Here is a 13,128-nt window from a genome sequence, read left to right as displayed (position 1 = left end):
CCCTGTGCATCTATTAGTATTTATCTTTAAAAACATTTCTATAGAGTATTAGACAAAATTGAGGCTAATGATAGCCATCCATAAGTACTCTTCATCACTCTGCACTCTCTATCAGTTTTAACAGTAGGCTATTTCTTTTTCTGTTTCTCTTTAGCCAGCCTCTGGTGTATTCACAGGTAAGGGGTGAATACAAGACATTATCATTTTATTCCTGAGTAATGGGCGTTAGCTTTATCTTATTGAGCTCCTTCTCATCTAGAACATTGAACTTCAACTCTGTGATGCTGAAAATTTCTTTCTACTTCAGTTTCCAGCCCTGAAATCTTTTTAAAAGGATAATCTGTATTTAATATAATCAGACTGGGAAACAAACAAACAAACACTAACTTAGCAATCTCATTTAACTGCACACAGTAGCCGCTTTGCTTACCTTCCACATTCTGTCTTCCTTTCTGTGCTTTCACTTCAGTTACAAACTGTTCAGGACCAGCGTGCACTTCTGCATTAGGCAAGGGACCTGGGACAACAGTGCTTTGCATAAATATTCAAATGTATTTTGTAATCTACTCATTTTATGGTTAAGTATGGGGTGCCTGAGTTCAGAAGCATCCTTAAGGAATGTCCACATAGGAAAAACTTCACCCATTTTTTAATAAGGCAGTAATTATGGGAAGCATTGACTGTGCTACTGAGTTAAGAAAAAACATTAGACTTCTAGAGAACATGCAGGTTTAAAGAACACAGAAATGAAAAAGTATATATAACAGTGTATTTATCTCTCTCTCTATATATTTTTTCCTGGGAGTTCAGTAATCTGCCATGGCAATTTGAATAGGAAAGGGAAATTCAAAGCAATGAACTTGACTACGAATTGGAAACAACAGAAAACCATGTGGTTTGCTCATTGGCAGTAGCCAACACACTGCACATTATTGCACACTTGCAAGGATGAGGCAAACTGCTGTCAATATGTGTTCCTGCTGACATGGGTCTAGGAAGACACATTCACTAAGTAATGTTGTATTCAACATTGTTTCTGTTACAGGACAGTGAATACAGCTGCTGTCCAGATTATAGGAAGGATCTCCTCTGGCTGCCCATAACTACTTAAAGTCTTTGCATAATTCATTTCTCTTTGTATCAGTGAACCATTCTTTTGGAGCATACAATAAACAAGCACACCGGTAGAGTTAAAGAAACAAAGCAAACCAAAACCTAGTATTAATTTATACATTAACTACTAGTAGTAAGACTAACAGGTCCAATATAGAAAAAGTATCCATGCTACAAAGTACGTTTCTATTTAGTGGTCACAGTAAGAAATCATTTCAATTGCATTTGGTTTTCAAGGAGAAGTCCTTTCTGAGGAGCAGGTAGGTACCTGAGCTGCATACCAGCCGAGAGGAACATAGCAAAGCAGACTGCTCGGAAGGAGCAATGTCAGAGAAAAATGAGTAGCAGGGTAAAGTACCACTGATTCTGCCAAAGACCACGAGGGGAAGTCACACTGCCGTGTAACACTGAGAGCTCTCAGGCACTCATTACACTGCACACACCTAGCTCATGAAGAATGCCTACGAACATTAAAGAACTGCTTTCCCACCTGTTCTCCTTGCAGCACGCTCTGCATTTTTAATGTTTAGCAGAAGCTCTTGGTGTTCAAAAATCTTTACCAAACATATCCATATAGCATGGAAAAAAAGCTGAAGTCAATAAACTGCACGTCATACAACCGAATCATTTTGCATTTAATTACTAAATTGCCAACACAATTACTAAATTTGGCCCAGGTGCCTGCCTAGAGGGAAGCCAGGTTTTTCATCCATTCTGAGAAATGAGTTGCTCCTGTTTTCTCCGTGGATAGGGAGCATGCAGCAGGAACACTGCCTGGTGCACGCAGGATGCTGCACGAGTAGCTGAGTGCAGGGAGGCACTGGGTACATAAGACCTGTTGTGACTGAACAGGTACAGGAACAAGAGGCCTGCCGTTCTGCTGGAGTCAGAACAGAGCCAGCATTCCATCTCCCACTGCATGTACCTCGCTGCTTCTTTACAGAGGAGCCCATCTCTCTGACATTCGCTGCTGTTTTCCCTATGTGTTTCCATGATAACTTGACACAGAAGGAATATAACATTTTGTATAACTACAAACAGGTATTTAGTAAATGCCAGAAATAACTAACCAGTCACATTTTGGAAGCAAGTAAACAGCGGTCATAGTAAAAGTGTGGTAAAGAAAGAGGTTCATCTAATTTAAAACAGTAAAATGACCAAGTTCCAGGGCTGAAATTCTCCCTGAGGTAATACCATGACTTCACTCAGGAAATATTACTCAGTGGGATTACAGCTGGAACATATTCAACCCTAAAGATTCGACTTCAGAAGCATCATTCCTGGAGTGCAAAATATCCTGCTCCTCCCATTCCTAGCGTGAGGTTCTGATCGGAACTCACATTTCTGTGCAGTGCAAAATCAATCTGCTCAGGAGTCATTTTGCTGCTCATGAGCTGTATTAAACGTTGGTTTTTACATCAGTAAGGTTTAATAATCCAAGGAATTCAGCTTTCATTGATACGCGGGATTTCTCCACGCCCTCTAGAAAATCCTGTCTCCAATATTAAAACACAACTTTTTTTTCTTCCATTATCTCACGGCCTTCCCTCTGTGAGATATCATCAGAATCAGCAGATAAGGTGGTCTCCTACTATGTGGTGGACTGCTCAGTCTGGTAAGGAAAAGGAGTTTATTTATTCATTCACAAAAGTACACAGAAGATTGACATCTAATTAGAGTTTAAGTGCGCAGAGCTCCACAACACAAAGATTCATAGGGAAGGAGGCTTTTTGCCCTCAGTGAGATAAACCAAGGGATAGGCAAAAACAGAAACCCTACTGAAAAGGAATTGCAGTTAAGTGCTGTCTTAGTCCAGAGTGCAGCAGAGGAGACACAGCTTTCATACTATCGTGTCTCTCTTTTTCCTTTTTATCACACAGGACTGACCAGATGGAGCACGATTCCTTTAAATTTCTCTTACAAATAATGCATAGAAAAGCTGATTGTTTCCAAGCTCTTATTACTTTAATTTGATTCTACCACAGGACTGAGTAGTCCTGAATTTTTGTTGACAGATATTTTGTCTAAAAAAAAAAACCTCCCTCAAACTATACAAATTAACTTTCATTGTGCTAAATGTTAAAACTCAGTTCAACTTTCGTTGTCATTGTTTCAGTTTGTTTTGTTATTTTAAGTGTCTGCCATTCTTCTGTGATTGTGAAAACGTTCCCCTGGAGGATCGCTGCTGACATGGAAATTGTGTTGGAATTCAGTTCCTATTGCTCTTTCTTATTAGGGGAAAAGTTGAGAAACTGGAATTATGCTATCATCACCTTCATTGTATTCCTCTTCAAAAACGCTGTCACTGCTGCTGGTGGCGTTTTGTGCTGGAGTACTACTCTAAGAAGTCCAAGTCATTGGAAAGGCCTTCTGTATTTGTTAGAACACTGGATTTCATTGTTAGTAGCTCTGATCACTGATTTAAGACTGGCTCCTTGGGTACCTAAATGCAGCTATGTAGTCTACACTCCTATTATCAAGCCCCTGTATTTAACTGGACTCCTGATGGATCACAATCCTTAATATCCTTTGAGGTGAATGTAGTTTAGTCTTATAGATCTATGTATTGTTTCAGTCCAAAACACTCATCATCAATAGAGAGTATCTAATGAGTTTCTGTGAAATGTACTGGTGTGAAACCAAGAAACCCATTTCACTTAAATGGATTAAGTAGACTTACATCTTTACTTTTATCTTTGCTTTTATACTTTCCTGAAAGGTCTCTTAGCTATGGGAAATAAAACAAGGAGAAATATGCTTTCTTGTGACCTGAAGGCATTTGGCTATAGTACTCTGTCTTCTCCTGTTTAGAGAATAGTGACTGGGCAACACAGTTGCACCTGCCATGTGTTTGACCAATATATGCATCATATCATGCATGCGTACAGTTACAAACTGCATGCTAAACACCAGACAAAGGTTCTTCTGAACTGTAATTCAGTGTTTTAGCTCTTTACCTTACTCATATTAAGCAGAAGAAAAGGCCTATGGTGTAAAGGCAGATGTAACAGGAGGCATGGAATGGCCTCGGATGCGAAAAACATATGAATACAATGCATCAAATGTATCACTTTAAGCTGTTAGTTTCACATACGGCACCCTGAGTAATTTCTGCTGGGAAAAGGATATGGGCCATATCTTCACAGAGCTTTGGGAAGAATCCCCGCTCGAATGTGGTCTCATGGTTGCTTCACTGTAAAGATTACTTTGATTTTTTACACAAAGCAGTGTGGGTACAGTGCAGAAAGAATTGCTTTTGAAAATAGATGGCATGGCAGTAGCTGTGCCACACTGAAAAAGCCGGATGAAATACAGCTCATTTTAATGCAAAAAAAAAAAAAAAATCTAAGAGTGTTCAGTACCTAACAGGTATGAACTTGAAATACGTGTCTTTATCGGATAGAAGTCACAAACCCGAGGCATAGACTGCCATTGGACTTTTTCTCGGTGCCGACCAGCAGAGGGAGCAGCAGTGACAAAGCTCAGCTCAGCGCTCCGCGCAGCGCAACCGAGGCAAGAGACCCGGGGCCAGCAGCGGGCCTCCGGTGCCACCAGGTATCCGTACGACCTTCCAACCAAACTCTTGCCCACCCGAAAAACACGTGCCGCGCAGCACCAAGGGGTGAGACCTGGCTACGCAAAGCACGGCCAGCACATTTTGGAGGCTCAGGGCACGCTCCCAAGTTGTTTAGCCAACCTTATTTCTGATTTTGCAACTTCAACCACAGTTGTGTGGGAAAACACGCCTCAGATATGAAAACCAAAGTTACTCAAGCTAAGACATTGAAAGATGTTGGAATGCATCCGTAAGTTACCGTTCGTGGTACACTGTCCCACGCTGACTTTCAGCCAGTGCTAAAATGTCTCAGAATTATCATGTCAGACCTTGACAGATGTTTTAGAATTTTCATTCAGTCAAACCTGCCTGAAAAAAAAAATTAAACTTCACAGCTGTTGAAGAAGCGTGGAAAAGAAGATACAAAGCAGCCTAGCTCATCTCCAAACAGTTCTCTCCTTCCCTTCCTCTTCGCTAGAGGAAAGCAGCACAGAGAATCTCCGAGTCTTAATATGCCAGAGAACTCCTTGGTAAAACCTTACACAGTCACCTATTTCAATAATTGTCTTTACTACACGCCGACACCTATCTTGTTGCCACTTCATATAAAGCAATATGCAGCTGCATGCACAAACAACCTTACACCCACTTGGATTTTAGCCTGTTCTCCCATGGTTTTGTGTTGGTTTTTTTCCCCTACAACAGCAGAAGTACATAACAGTAAAGAATCTCAGAGCTAAGCCAATGTACATGCTCAGCCAACGTATCCGCCCTAACAAAGACATTCCAGACTTCCTGAGGCTGCCTGTGAAACCTTTTTCCCCTCAGCTCTGCCTGCCTTATGGAAGATCCTCTCTCTCTCTCTTTACAGACCTTGCCTGCTTGTAATTCCAGCTAAAACAAACCTAGCTTTTCAGTTCATCTCCAAGTCAGAGTCTTGAACAGGCTAAAAACGGACAGCCTAAACATGAAAACCCAATTGCGATTTCTGCTGAACGCAAAATAGCAAAACAGGGGAAATGGCGTTTATGGGGAATTCATATTACAGGCAGAAGCAAGATCCAGAGTTTTGCTGGTGGTCTTGCTTGAAAAGAAGTGAAGGATCCCAGAGTCTGAGCTCTCCAGTGCTGCAGTATCACACATTTAGCTTTTTGAGGAAGTGCCCCGAGAAACATTACTGACAGCTGCTCTCAGTCAACCCATATAACTTGCTAAGGATCCAGTTAAAAAGCCTGGCGTGTGGGAGGTGGACACAAACCATCTGAAGCACTGAATAAGTAAATTACATTTAGTCACCAAAAACCAGTCCACATATCCACTCCCTATTTGCTTACATGCCATAGTCACTATCGCAGCCCTTACTTACTGATTGTTCCTGAGAACACGACAAAATCAAATCATCTACCTTTGGGTGGCTTCAGAATGACAAGCTAGCTAGCTAGAGAGCATGGTTTTGCCAGTGACTCCTGTGGCTGAGGGATCAAACATTTCTAGTACCTGCAAAGAAAGAACTCAAATATTCATATATTTTGCCACCAGATTTTCTCTGAGAAAGGTCAATGTTACTGCATCCAAAGGGCTTATTCAGCATGCTGTGCTGCCACATGGACTAAGCAAAAGGCACAGGGCTTTATTCTGATAGACAAATACCATCTTAGCCAGCTCTGAGGAAAGGGCAGAGGATGGATTGCCAATGTGACTGGGTCATGCTTGCTGTTTATCACCCTTACTGCACCTCCTCATTCCCAGCCTAACTAATGAAATGTTCACACCTTCCCAAAAAGATATTCCTGAAAACACCAGGGCAGGTTGGTTTGCATTATCATTAACTCACATTCACTCACACTCGAGTGTATTTGGTCATCAGATTGTTTGAAAAGGAATTTTGAGCATACTTTCACTGTATATTTGACACATAAATTTTCCATTTTGCTATATTTGATTCCTGTTAGAAGTCACTTATAACTTTCATTATTCACAACAACTGTTTACTACCCAGGGAAAGAAGCAACACTTGCAGAATTCACCCGGCTAACCAAGTGAGTGTCTCAGTGCTGTAACAGAGTAACTTAAGCATTGAGTATTCCTCCTTCAGATAGCTCCTGTCACCAGATGTTAATCACACAATATTTACCAACATAACTAAAATGGGTTTCTCTTTCCAGCAGTTTGTATGGTTGGATCTGTAAGCTACTTTCCTCTACGTTCCCCCAGAAATACAGTAGTTATTTCTCCTTAAAATTTGCTGCTCTACAACGTTGCTTTCTGATCACTGGATGTGTCTCTCCCCGTAGCTAAATCAGAAACGTTTTGCCTCTAATACAGAATAGTTTGCATGGTTTACATACATGCATATTGCATGAGCATCGTGATTGTTTACTTCCTCATAGCATAATTTGCCCAAATAGAGGGAAACCTATGATGTTTTCACTGAAAATAACACATAGAAAACAATACTGTAGGTTGTCTGCTTTTTTTGTTGTGATCCATAAGTGTACGTGCCATTTAACAACCAATAAAATATGACAGGCATACACGATTCTGTCTGAGCAGGAAAGGAAATTTTATTGCTCAGGTTTTAGTCACACATGCCCTACATAAAGTTGTACAGTCAGATCAGTATTTTATTGTTACTTACCATATGTGTTACACCCCTTAGGCATGAAAGAACAAGTTAGACAGAAAGCATTTGCCTTATCTGCAGAAGAAGGAATTGTTTCAAATGAGTTTAGAGTCAAAACAGCCTTTAGAAACAAAACCAAATCAACACCTGGAAACAATTATCTTAAGATCTCAGAAAAGAAAGGAGCCAATCCGACAATCTCAGATTTAGAATCTTCCTTCTTGAACACATTTCCTCTTACACACTGAAATCTGTGACAATGCACTACTAAAGACCTTTGAAATCAAGGCGTAAAATGCAATTTGCTGATCTTCTATACCTAGACTAGACATTAGGAAGCAGTTCCTTACTGCGAGGGTGGTGAGACACTGGAACAGGTTGTCCAGTGAAGTTGTGGATGCCAGGATGGACAGGCTTTGAGCAATCTGGTCTAGAAAGAGCACCTCTAGCACACCACCTACAGCAGCGTGTTGGAACGAGGCGATCTTGCAGGGCCCTCCTCACCCAACCGATTCTATGATTATATAATACCCACCATATCACCATATCCCCCCAGAACGCCAGGTACTCTGGATCTTCTTAGCCTAACATAGAGGAAACATTCAGATCTTTATGTGACTATGGGCATAAACGCATGTATAGATCAGTTAGAACCACAAGATAGAACGTGCAGGCATAGATCAGCAGTGAGCAGGGAACTCAGAAGGCAACATTTGCTCTCTGTTCTCAGTTTTAAGGTTCCTTGTACAACACTTGGTGAGAAAGCAAAACAGAACACAGTGATCCTGAGGCACTTCTGTAGCTAGGAAAGGATTTCAGAGCCAGTTCCATAGGCTCATTGTCTTGGAATACGCAGATTACATTTTCTGTAATACAGTAAGAATTTATTTTTATTGATGTACTACCTGTGTTTATCTCTACGAGTTTAAGAAGTATATTAACAACCTGCGATGCATTAGAAGACCATGCATATGAACCTACATAGGATGTGAATTTATAGATGCCAAAGGAGCACAATAGCAGCAACAAATAAGTCCAAGTTCACGAAGCCAAGAGATACCATTCTTTGGATTGGCTGATATAGAATAGCAATGTATTTACTGCTTGGGGAAACAGCAAGGATTTCATGGGAATGGACTGAGGGGTTGAATGGTCTGTGGTCACCCTTCCGCTAAGGATACATTAATGATGGGAGAGAGGTGGAGGAAAGAAACTGTACATCAGATTCGAGCATGTGACACACCAAAAATATGTACTGGTGACTGAAAGCCAAGTAGGAAAGCTTTTCAGCTTTTTTTAGGGGGCTTGATCAAGAAAAATAAAGAGCAGCTACATCATCTTCTTGCAAAGTTTTTCAGGTAGCTGTTCAGAGATGTTCTTTTTTAAGCAGCATTGGCTGAAATAACAGAGAAGAAACAGCACCAGGAATCTTACATGCATTTTTCCTGGATAAAGCTGCTAATCTCTATTTCAGATAAACTGATATTGGCCTGGCCCAAGCAAAACTTCAGTACAATTCCTTAGGAAGCAGGGTAGAATCTGGTTTTCTTGGCAATCACATAAGCATATAGAAATAATATATTTGTAAATATATTATTGCTTGGAGGATTTATGTCTGTATACAGGTCTATGAAGATTGCATAACTCTTGAGTATAGCAATATTAGTTGAATACTATTTTTTCTTCCTTTACTTTAAATTCAAAGTGATTTCAGATTTCTGGAAAACAACACATAGTAGGAAACAAGGTTTGGAACACTGGAGATGCTAAGTAGAAGGTGTTAATTATAGCTAAATGTCCAATTCCCCCTCTGCCCTCTGGGCCAAACCCTCCAGTTTTAGGGTGTTTTCATTTTAGTAACCATTTGATCTTTCCCAGGGGAGGATTTGGTACTGTTTCTTTTAATCTTCTCTGCACGCAGCTCAAACTGACTCACTGAGCTCAATTTTAAGTCTGTTTGTGTTTATTAGCAAGAGACTGTAGGATCTACAACAGAACAATCAAGAACAATATTTATAAATCTCAGTTAAAGAAAATCATATGAAGTGAAGTGTCCTGATTTTATCAGTATTCCATAGCAAAACGTAACACGACAGGGCAAAAAACCTCAGGCATCTGATTTAATGATGCTTTTCGCCCCTCTGTTCACTAGGATATTTGGGAAAACATAATTCAGAAACATTAGACCTTTGTAAAGTACAATAAACCTTCATCATAATGCCTTTTCAACTAGTGAACCATCTAGCAAGTAATAATAAATGTGTGTTGAAAACAAAACAGACTGATGCTTCAGTCTACGCATCTGAGTATCACAGCAAATTCAATCAATTAACCAGAGAGAACAAAGTTAAACAAACACATAAATCTTTGAAGGGTGGACATTCTATGCAGTAAATAATGCAACGCCTCCACTGTCATCAGATAATGTGCATTGAGCTCAGTCAGTGAAATAATTTCCACTGAGCCACATTTTGGCACAAGCTTGCTGCCTTGTAGGTGTATCTTGCAGCTCTTAACTTGAATGGATCGAAAGTTTCCAGAAATCAAAACTCCTTTATTTGATCAAACTGGATAGGGTTTGGATTAAAACGAGAAAAGGTCATCTGGTCAGCTAAGAAACTGCAATACCCACCTCTAAATATTGCTCCAGATCTCATCTCTTTTGTAAGAATGTAAATAACCCCCAAAACTTACTTTCCACATCCACTGTTCTAAGAAAGTTCCAAAGAGACATTAATTTCCCAATCTCCTCCTAGCACTGCAACAGCAAAACACGCTGCTGGCGTTAGCCACAGCCACAGTCTGGTCTCAGACAAAGTGGCAAACAAGCTGTACAACTCACAAAGCAGAGAAATTGCAGCAGTATCCTAAACTTGCTTACAACAGAGAAACGTATTGCCAAAAATAATGAATAAACACTTGAGAAATTAAGGGGAAAATATCAAGAAATAAAACAAACAAAGATAGAAGAAAACTAGCCCAGTATGTACTGGTTTGGACCCCACAGAACTAGGATTTCCATATATTAGAACTAGAAATCTTACTGGCTCTATTTTTAAAACCTAGTGAGGCAAATTAATGTTCTGGCCCCATTAAAACCCACTAATTTCAGAGCTGTTGAATTTAAGAGTGCTGCATCATATAACTGGAAGCAGAAGTTAACGTACTGAGCGTTGCTATACTAAATGAAATATGAATTCATGTTCGTTCTGAATGTTGATTGTTTTAACACTCTGAAATTAGCAACAGAAAATTGGATCTAATGGGTCGTTTCCATATGTCACAAGTAGCCCAGTTGCTCTTTTAACTATAAATTCTGTGTGTACTCTTGTTACCTAGCAATTCAAGTGATATAAAATTAAACCATTTTCCCAGCACCTGTAAAAACGTGCAAATGATAGAACTGGCAGTATGATGATTGCTTTACAGATAAGCAGTTTCTTCATCATCTTCAAGGACATCCAGATTTACGATCTAATCACTCAGTCCTTTAACAGGATGCATTTGAGTTTGATTAAAAAAGAAACAAATAGCAGGGTAGATTTATTAATGAAATCTTCGTGACCTTTTCACATAAGGAACTCTCTCAAAATAGCAAGTTTAAAGCAGAGTACGGCCTGCTTTGTTGGCACGCAGAGTGTTTTTGGTGTGCTTTTTCACATTGGCAAGTGCAAATTTTGGACAGTTATCTCCCCCTCCCCCTCCTTGAACTTTAATTGCTTAACCTACATCCTAATTCAAGTTGCTCATAAACCTTAGCCTTTGTTGTAGGTCCGACAGCTGCGTTATGTCAGTAGCAAGTAAAACCTTCACAAAGTTCCGGAATGCTGCAAGACATTTTATAGGTGCTGCAATAAAAGGCAAATTGAATTTACAAAAATGCATTTGTCACTGATTAAAAACTTACAAAGTTAATTGGAAACACCGTGTAGGTGTTGCCACACAACTAGAGGTGTAACTGGTGGTTTTAATTCAGCAGGAGCACAGGCAATAGTAGCTGTTCACGTTAAAGCCAGCAGTCTTATTCATATTTCTTTTTCCCTTGAACAAATAGAGTATCTACTGGAAGATCCATGTGAGTGGACAACATTTATTAACATTAAGATGTTAGCCAAGGAGTAGAGACCACTTCCTGGCTCAGTTTTCAAGGCCGCATCAAAGTAAAATTTACAAGTATCATTCGGTGTCTGTTAGTAATTGGTGCATCCCTTGGGAAAGTTTTCTAGGCCTTTCCTCTCCCCCTTCTTTTACCTTGGCAAAGTTTACACCACTGTTACAATCATTGCTTCAGCAAGTGAGTAGGGAGGTAACCAACAGCCATGGCAGTCAGCACCCTCCCCCTGGAGCTGAGTGAATTATCTCCACATAATCCACTTAACCTTTGCCATTGTGGAACCTGGGAAGCTGAAGGTATTTTTAAACTTGAGTCTTTTAATTGCCAGTTTATAGTGTCACTAGTCCAGCTCAGCTGGAAAGAGGATGATTGGAAAATAGTTCCATGAGGCAATAGCTTTTCACCTCGGCTAGGAGTCCTAGTTACTATTACTTTGGTGGCTCACTGTCCTCTAAGTCTGTGTGGACAGTGGTCTACAGTTAATCCACAGGTGGTGGAGTCTCCTTAACATAATATTACTCCTGTTTAATACAGCAAAAACGTCACAGGTTTTGGATTAGTTACAGTGGTGAACTTGGATGACAGATGTATTGTCATTAATTGTCAATGTGCAGAAAAATCCAAGCTAATGTATTGTGAGAGCAATTCTGCAACAGTAGTGTTGAGCAACATGAGGAAACTGCTTTGCAATTTCTCTATTAGTCATCTCCACTTGCTAAAGTGATTTATTTAAATCCCACTTGATCCCTTTATCACACTTTACTGAAACAAAACAAAACCCAAACCAAAAATTGACTCTAGCAAATGCTGCAGGATGCTTGTTGATAGCTTTCTAAAGCCAAGCTATGGAAAACTTGGTTAGAAAGCAGTTCGTTCAGCACACTGCAATCATCTCTGAGAGCCTTCTGATACATCTGCTTTTAACTTAAACAGAATAGTACTTATTATATTGCTCAATGTTCTAGTGTGCTGGACTGTGGGCATGCCCACATTCTGGTCATCTAATCAAGGAAGTAACCTCGCATGTGGTCTTACCAGAGATATCACTAAGTGGAATTTGTATCTTTTCTTGAGCTGGAATTCTCAAAAGAGCCCCAGAGAATTAGACGTTAACAAATTTTGGCTCCTTTGAAAATCTTAATCTTGATTCCCTGAATCTTGGGCCCATTACATCCCTTTGAGAGCTCTGGTAAAAAGTAGAATGCCAAAACCTTTTTACAAGTAATCAGTTAATCCACAAAACCATTCTTTTTTTTGTTTGTTTGTTTTGCTTTTTTTTTTTTTTTTTTTTTTTTACCCTCCATCTCTTCACAATTTTGAGCTTCCAGATACTGAGAGACACAAAGAGAGAATATAGAGTACACAGATGATGCCCTACAGTGCTCGTGGCACTCATTCATGGTGCAAGAACATGTCCATTCTCTGCAGGCCTACAGAGTTATTTTTAAGCAATGCCAATAATCATGGTTGGACGTATTTATATTGTATGCACTGATGCAAAAAATAAAATGGCACACTCTGCCAAAGACATTACAAAGCACAGGCTGGCGATTCAACCATCTGCTTGGTCAATGTTCTTTGGTGCACACTCAACCAAAAAGAAAACCTCCCCATGTGATATCTTAGCATCAATACAAAGATAGAATTATTCTGCAAAATTGATGGCAAAACAATACTAGCTTTTTTTTTTTCATTATAGTCCTTTTAGTCTACTTGATTTTT

General features: G+C 39.8%; 1 long non-coding RNA gene across 2 annotated transcripts in view; it reads right to left on the bottom strand.

Moving 5' to 3' along the window:
* Positions 1-13,128, bottom strand: part of LOC112532793 — a 34,592-nt gene that overhangs the window by 4,733 nt on the left and 16,731 nt on the right. Inside the window, exons 7-8 of one of the 2 annotated variants that reach the window (XR_005861755.2) lie at positions 4,929-5,038; positions 431-517 (exon numbers count right to left, since the gene is read on the bottom strand). This is a non-coding gene — a long non-coding RNA (uncharacterized LOC112532793). Of the gene's footprint in view, positions 1-430; positions 518-4,928; positions 5,039-9,233; positions 11,141-13,128 lie in introns of those variants that run through there. The other variant, XR_006939833.1, reaches the window with a different exon arrangement.

This window comes from Gallus gallus, chromosome 7, assembly GCF_016699485.2.
Source record: "Gallus gallus isolate bGalGal1 chromosome 7, bGalGal1.mat.broiler.GRCg7b, whole genome shotgun sequence".
NCBI lineage: Eukaryota > Metazoa > Chordata > Aves > Galliformes > Phasianidae > Gallus > Gallus gallus.
This window is presented reverse-complemented; position numbering and strand designations above follow the sequence as displayed.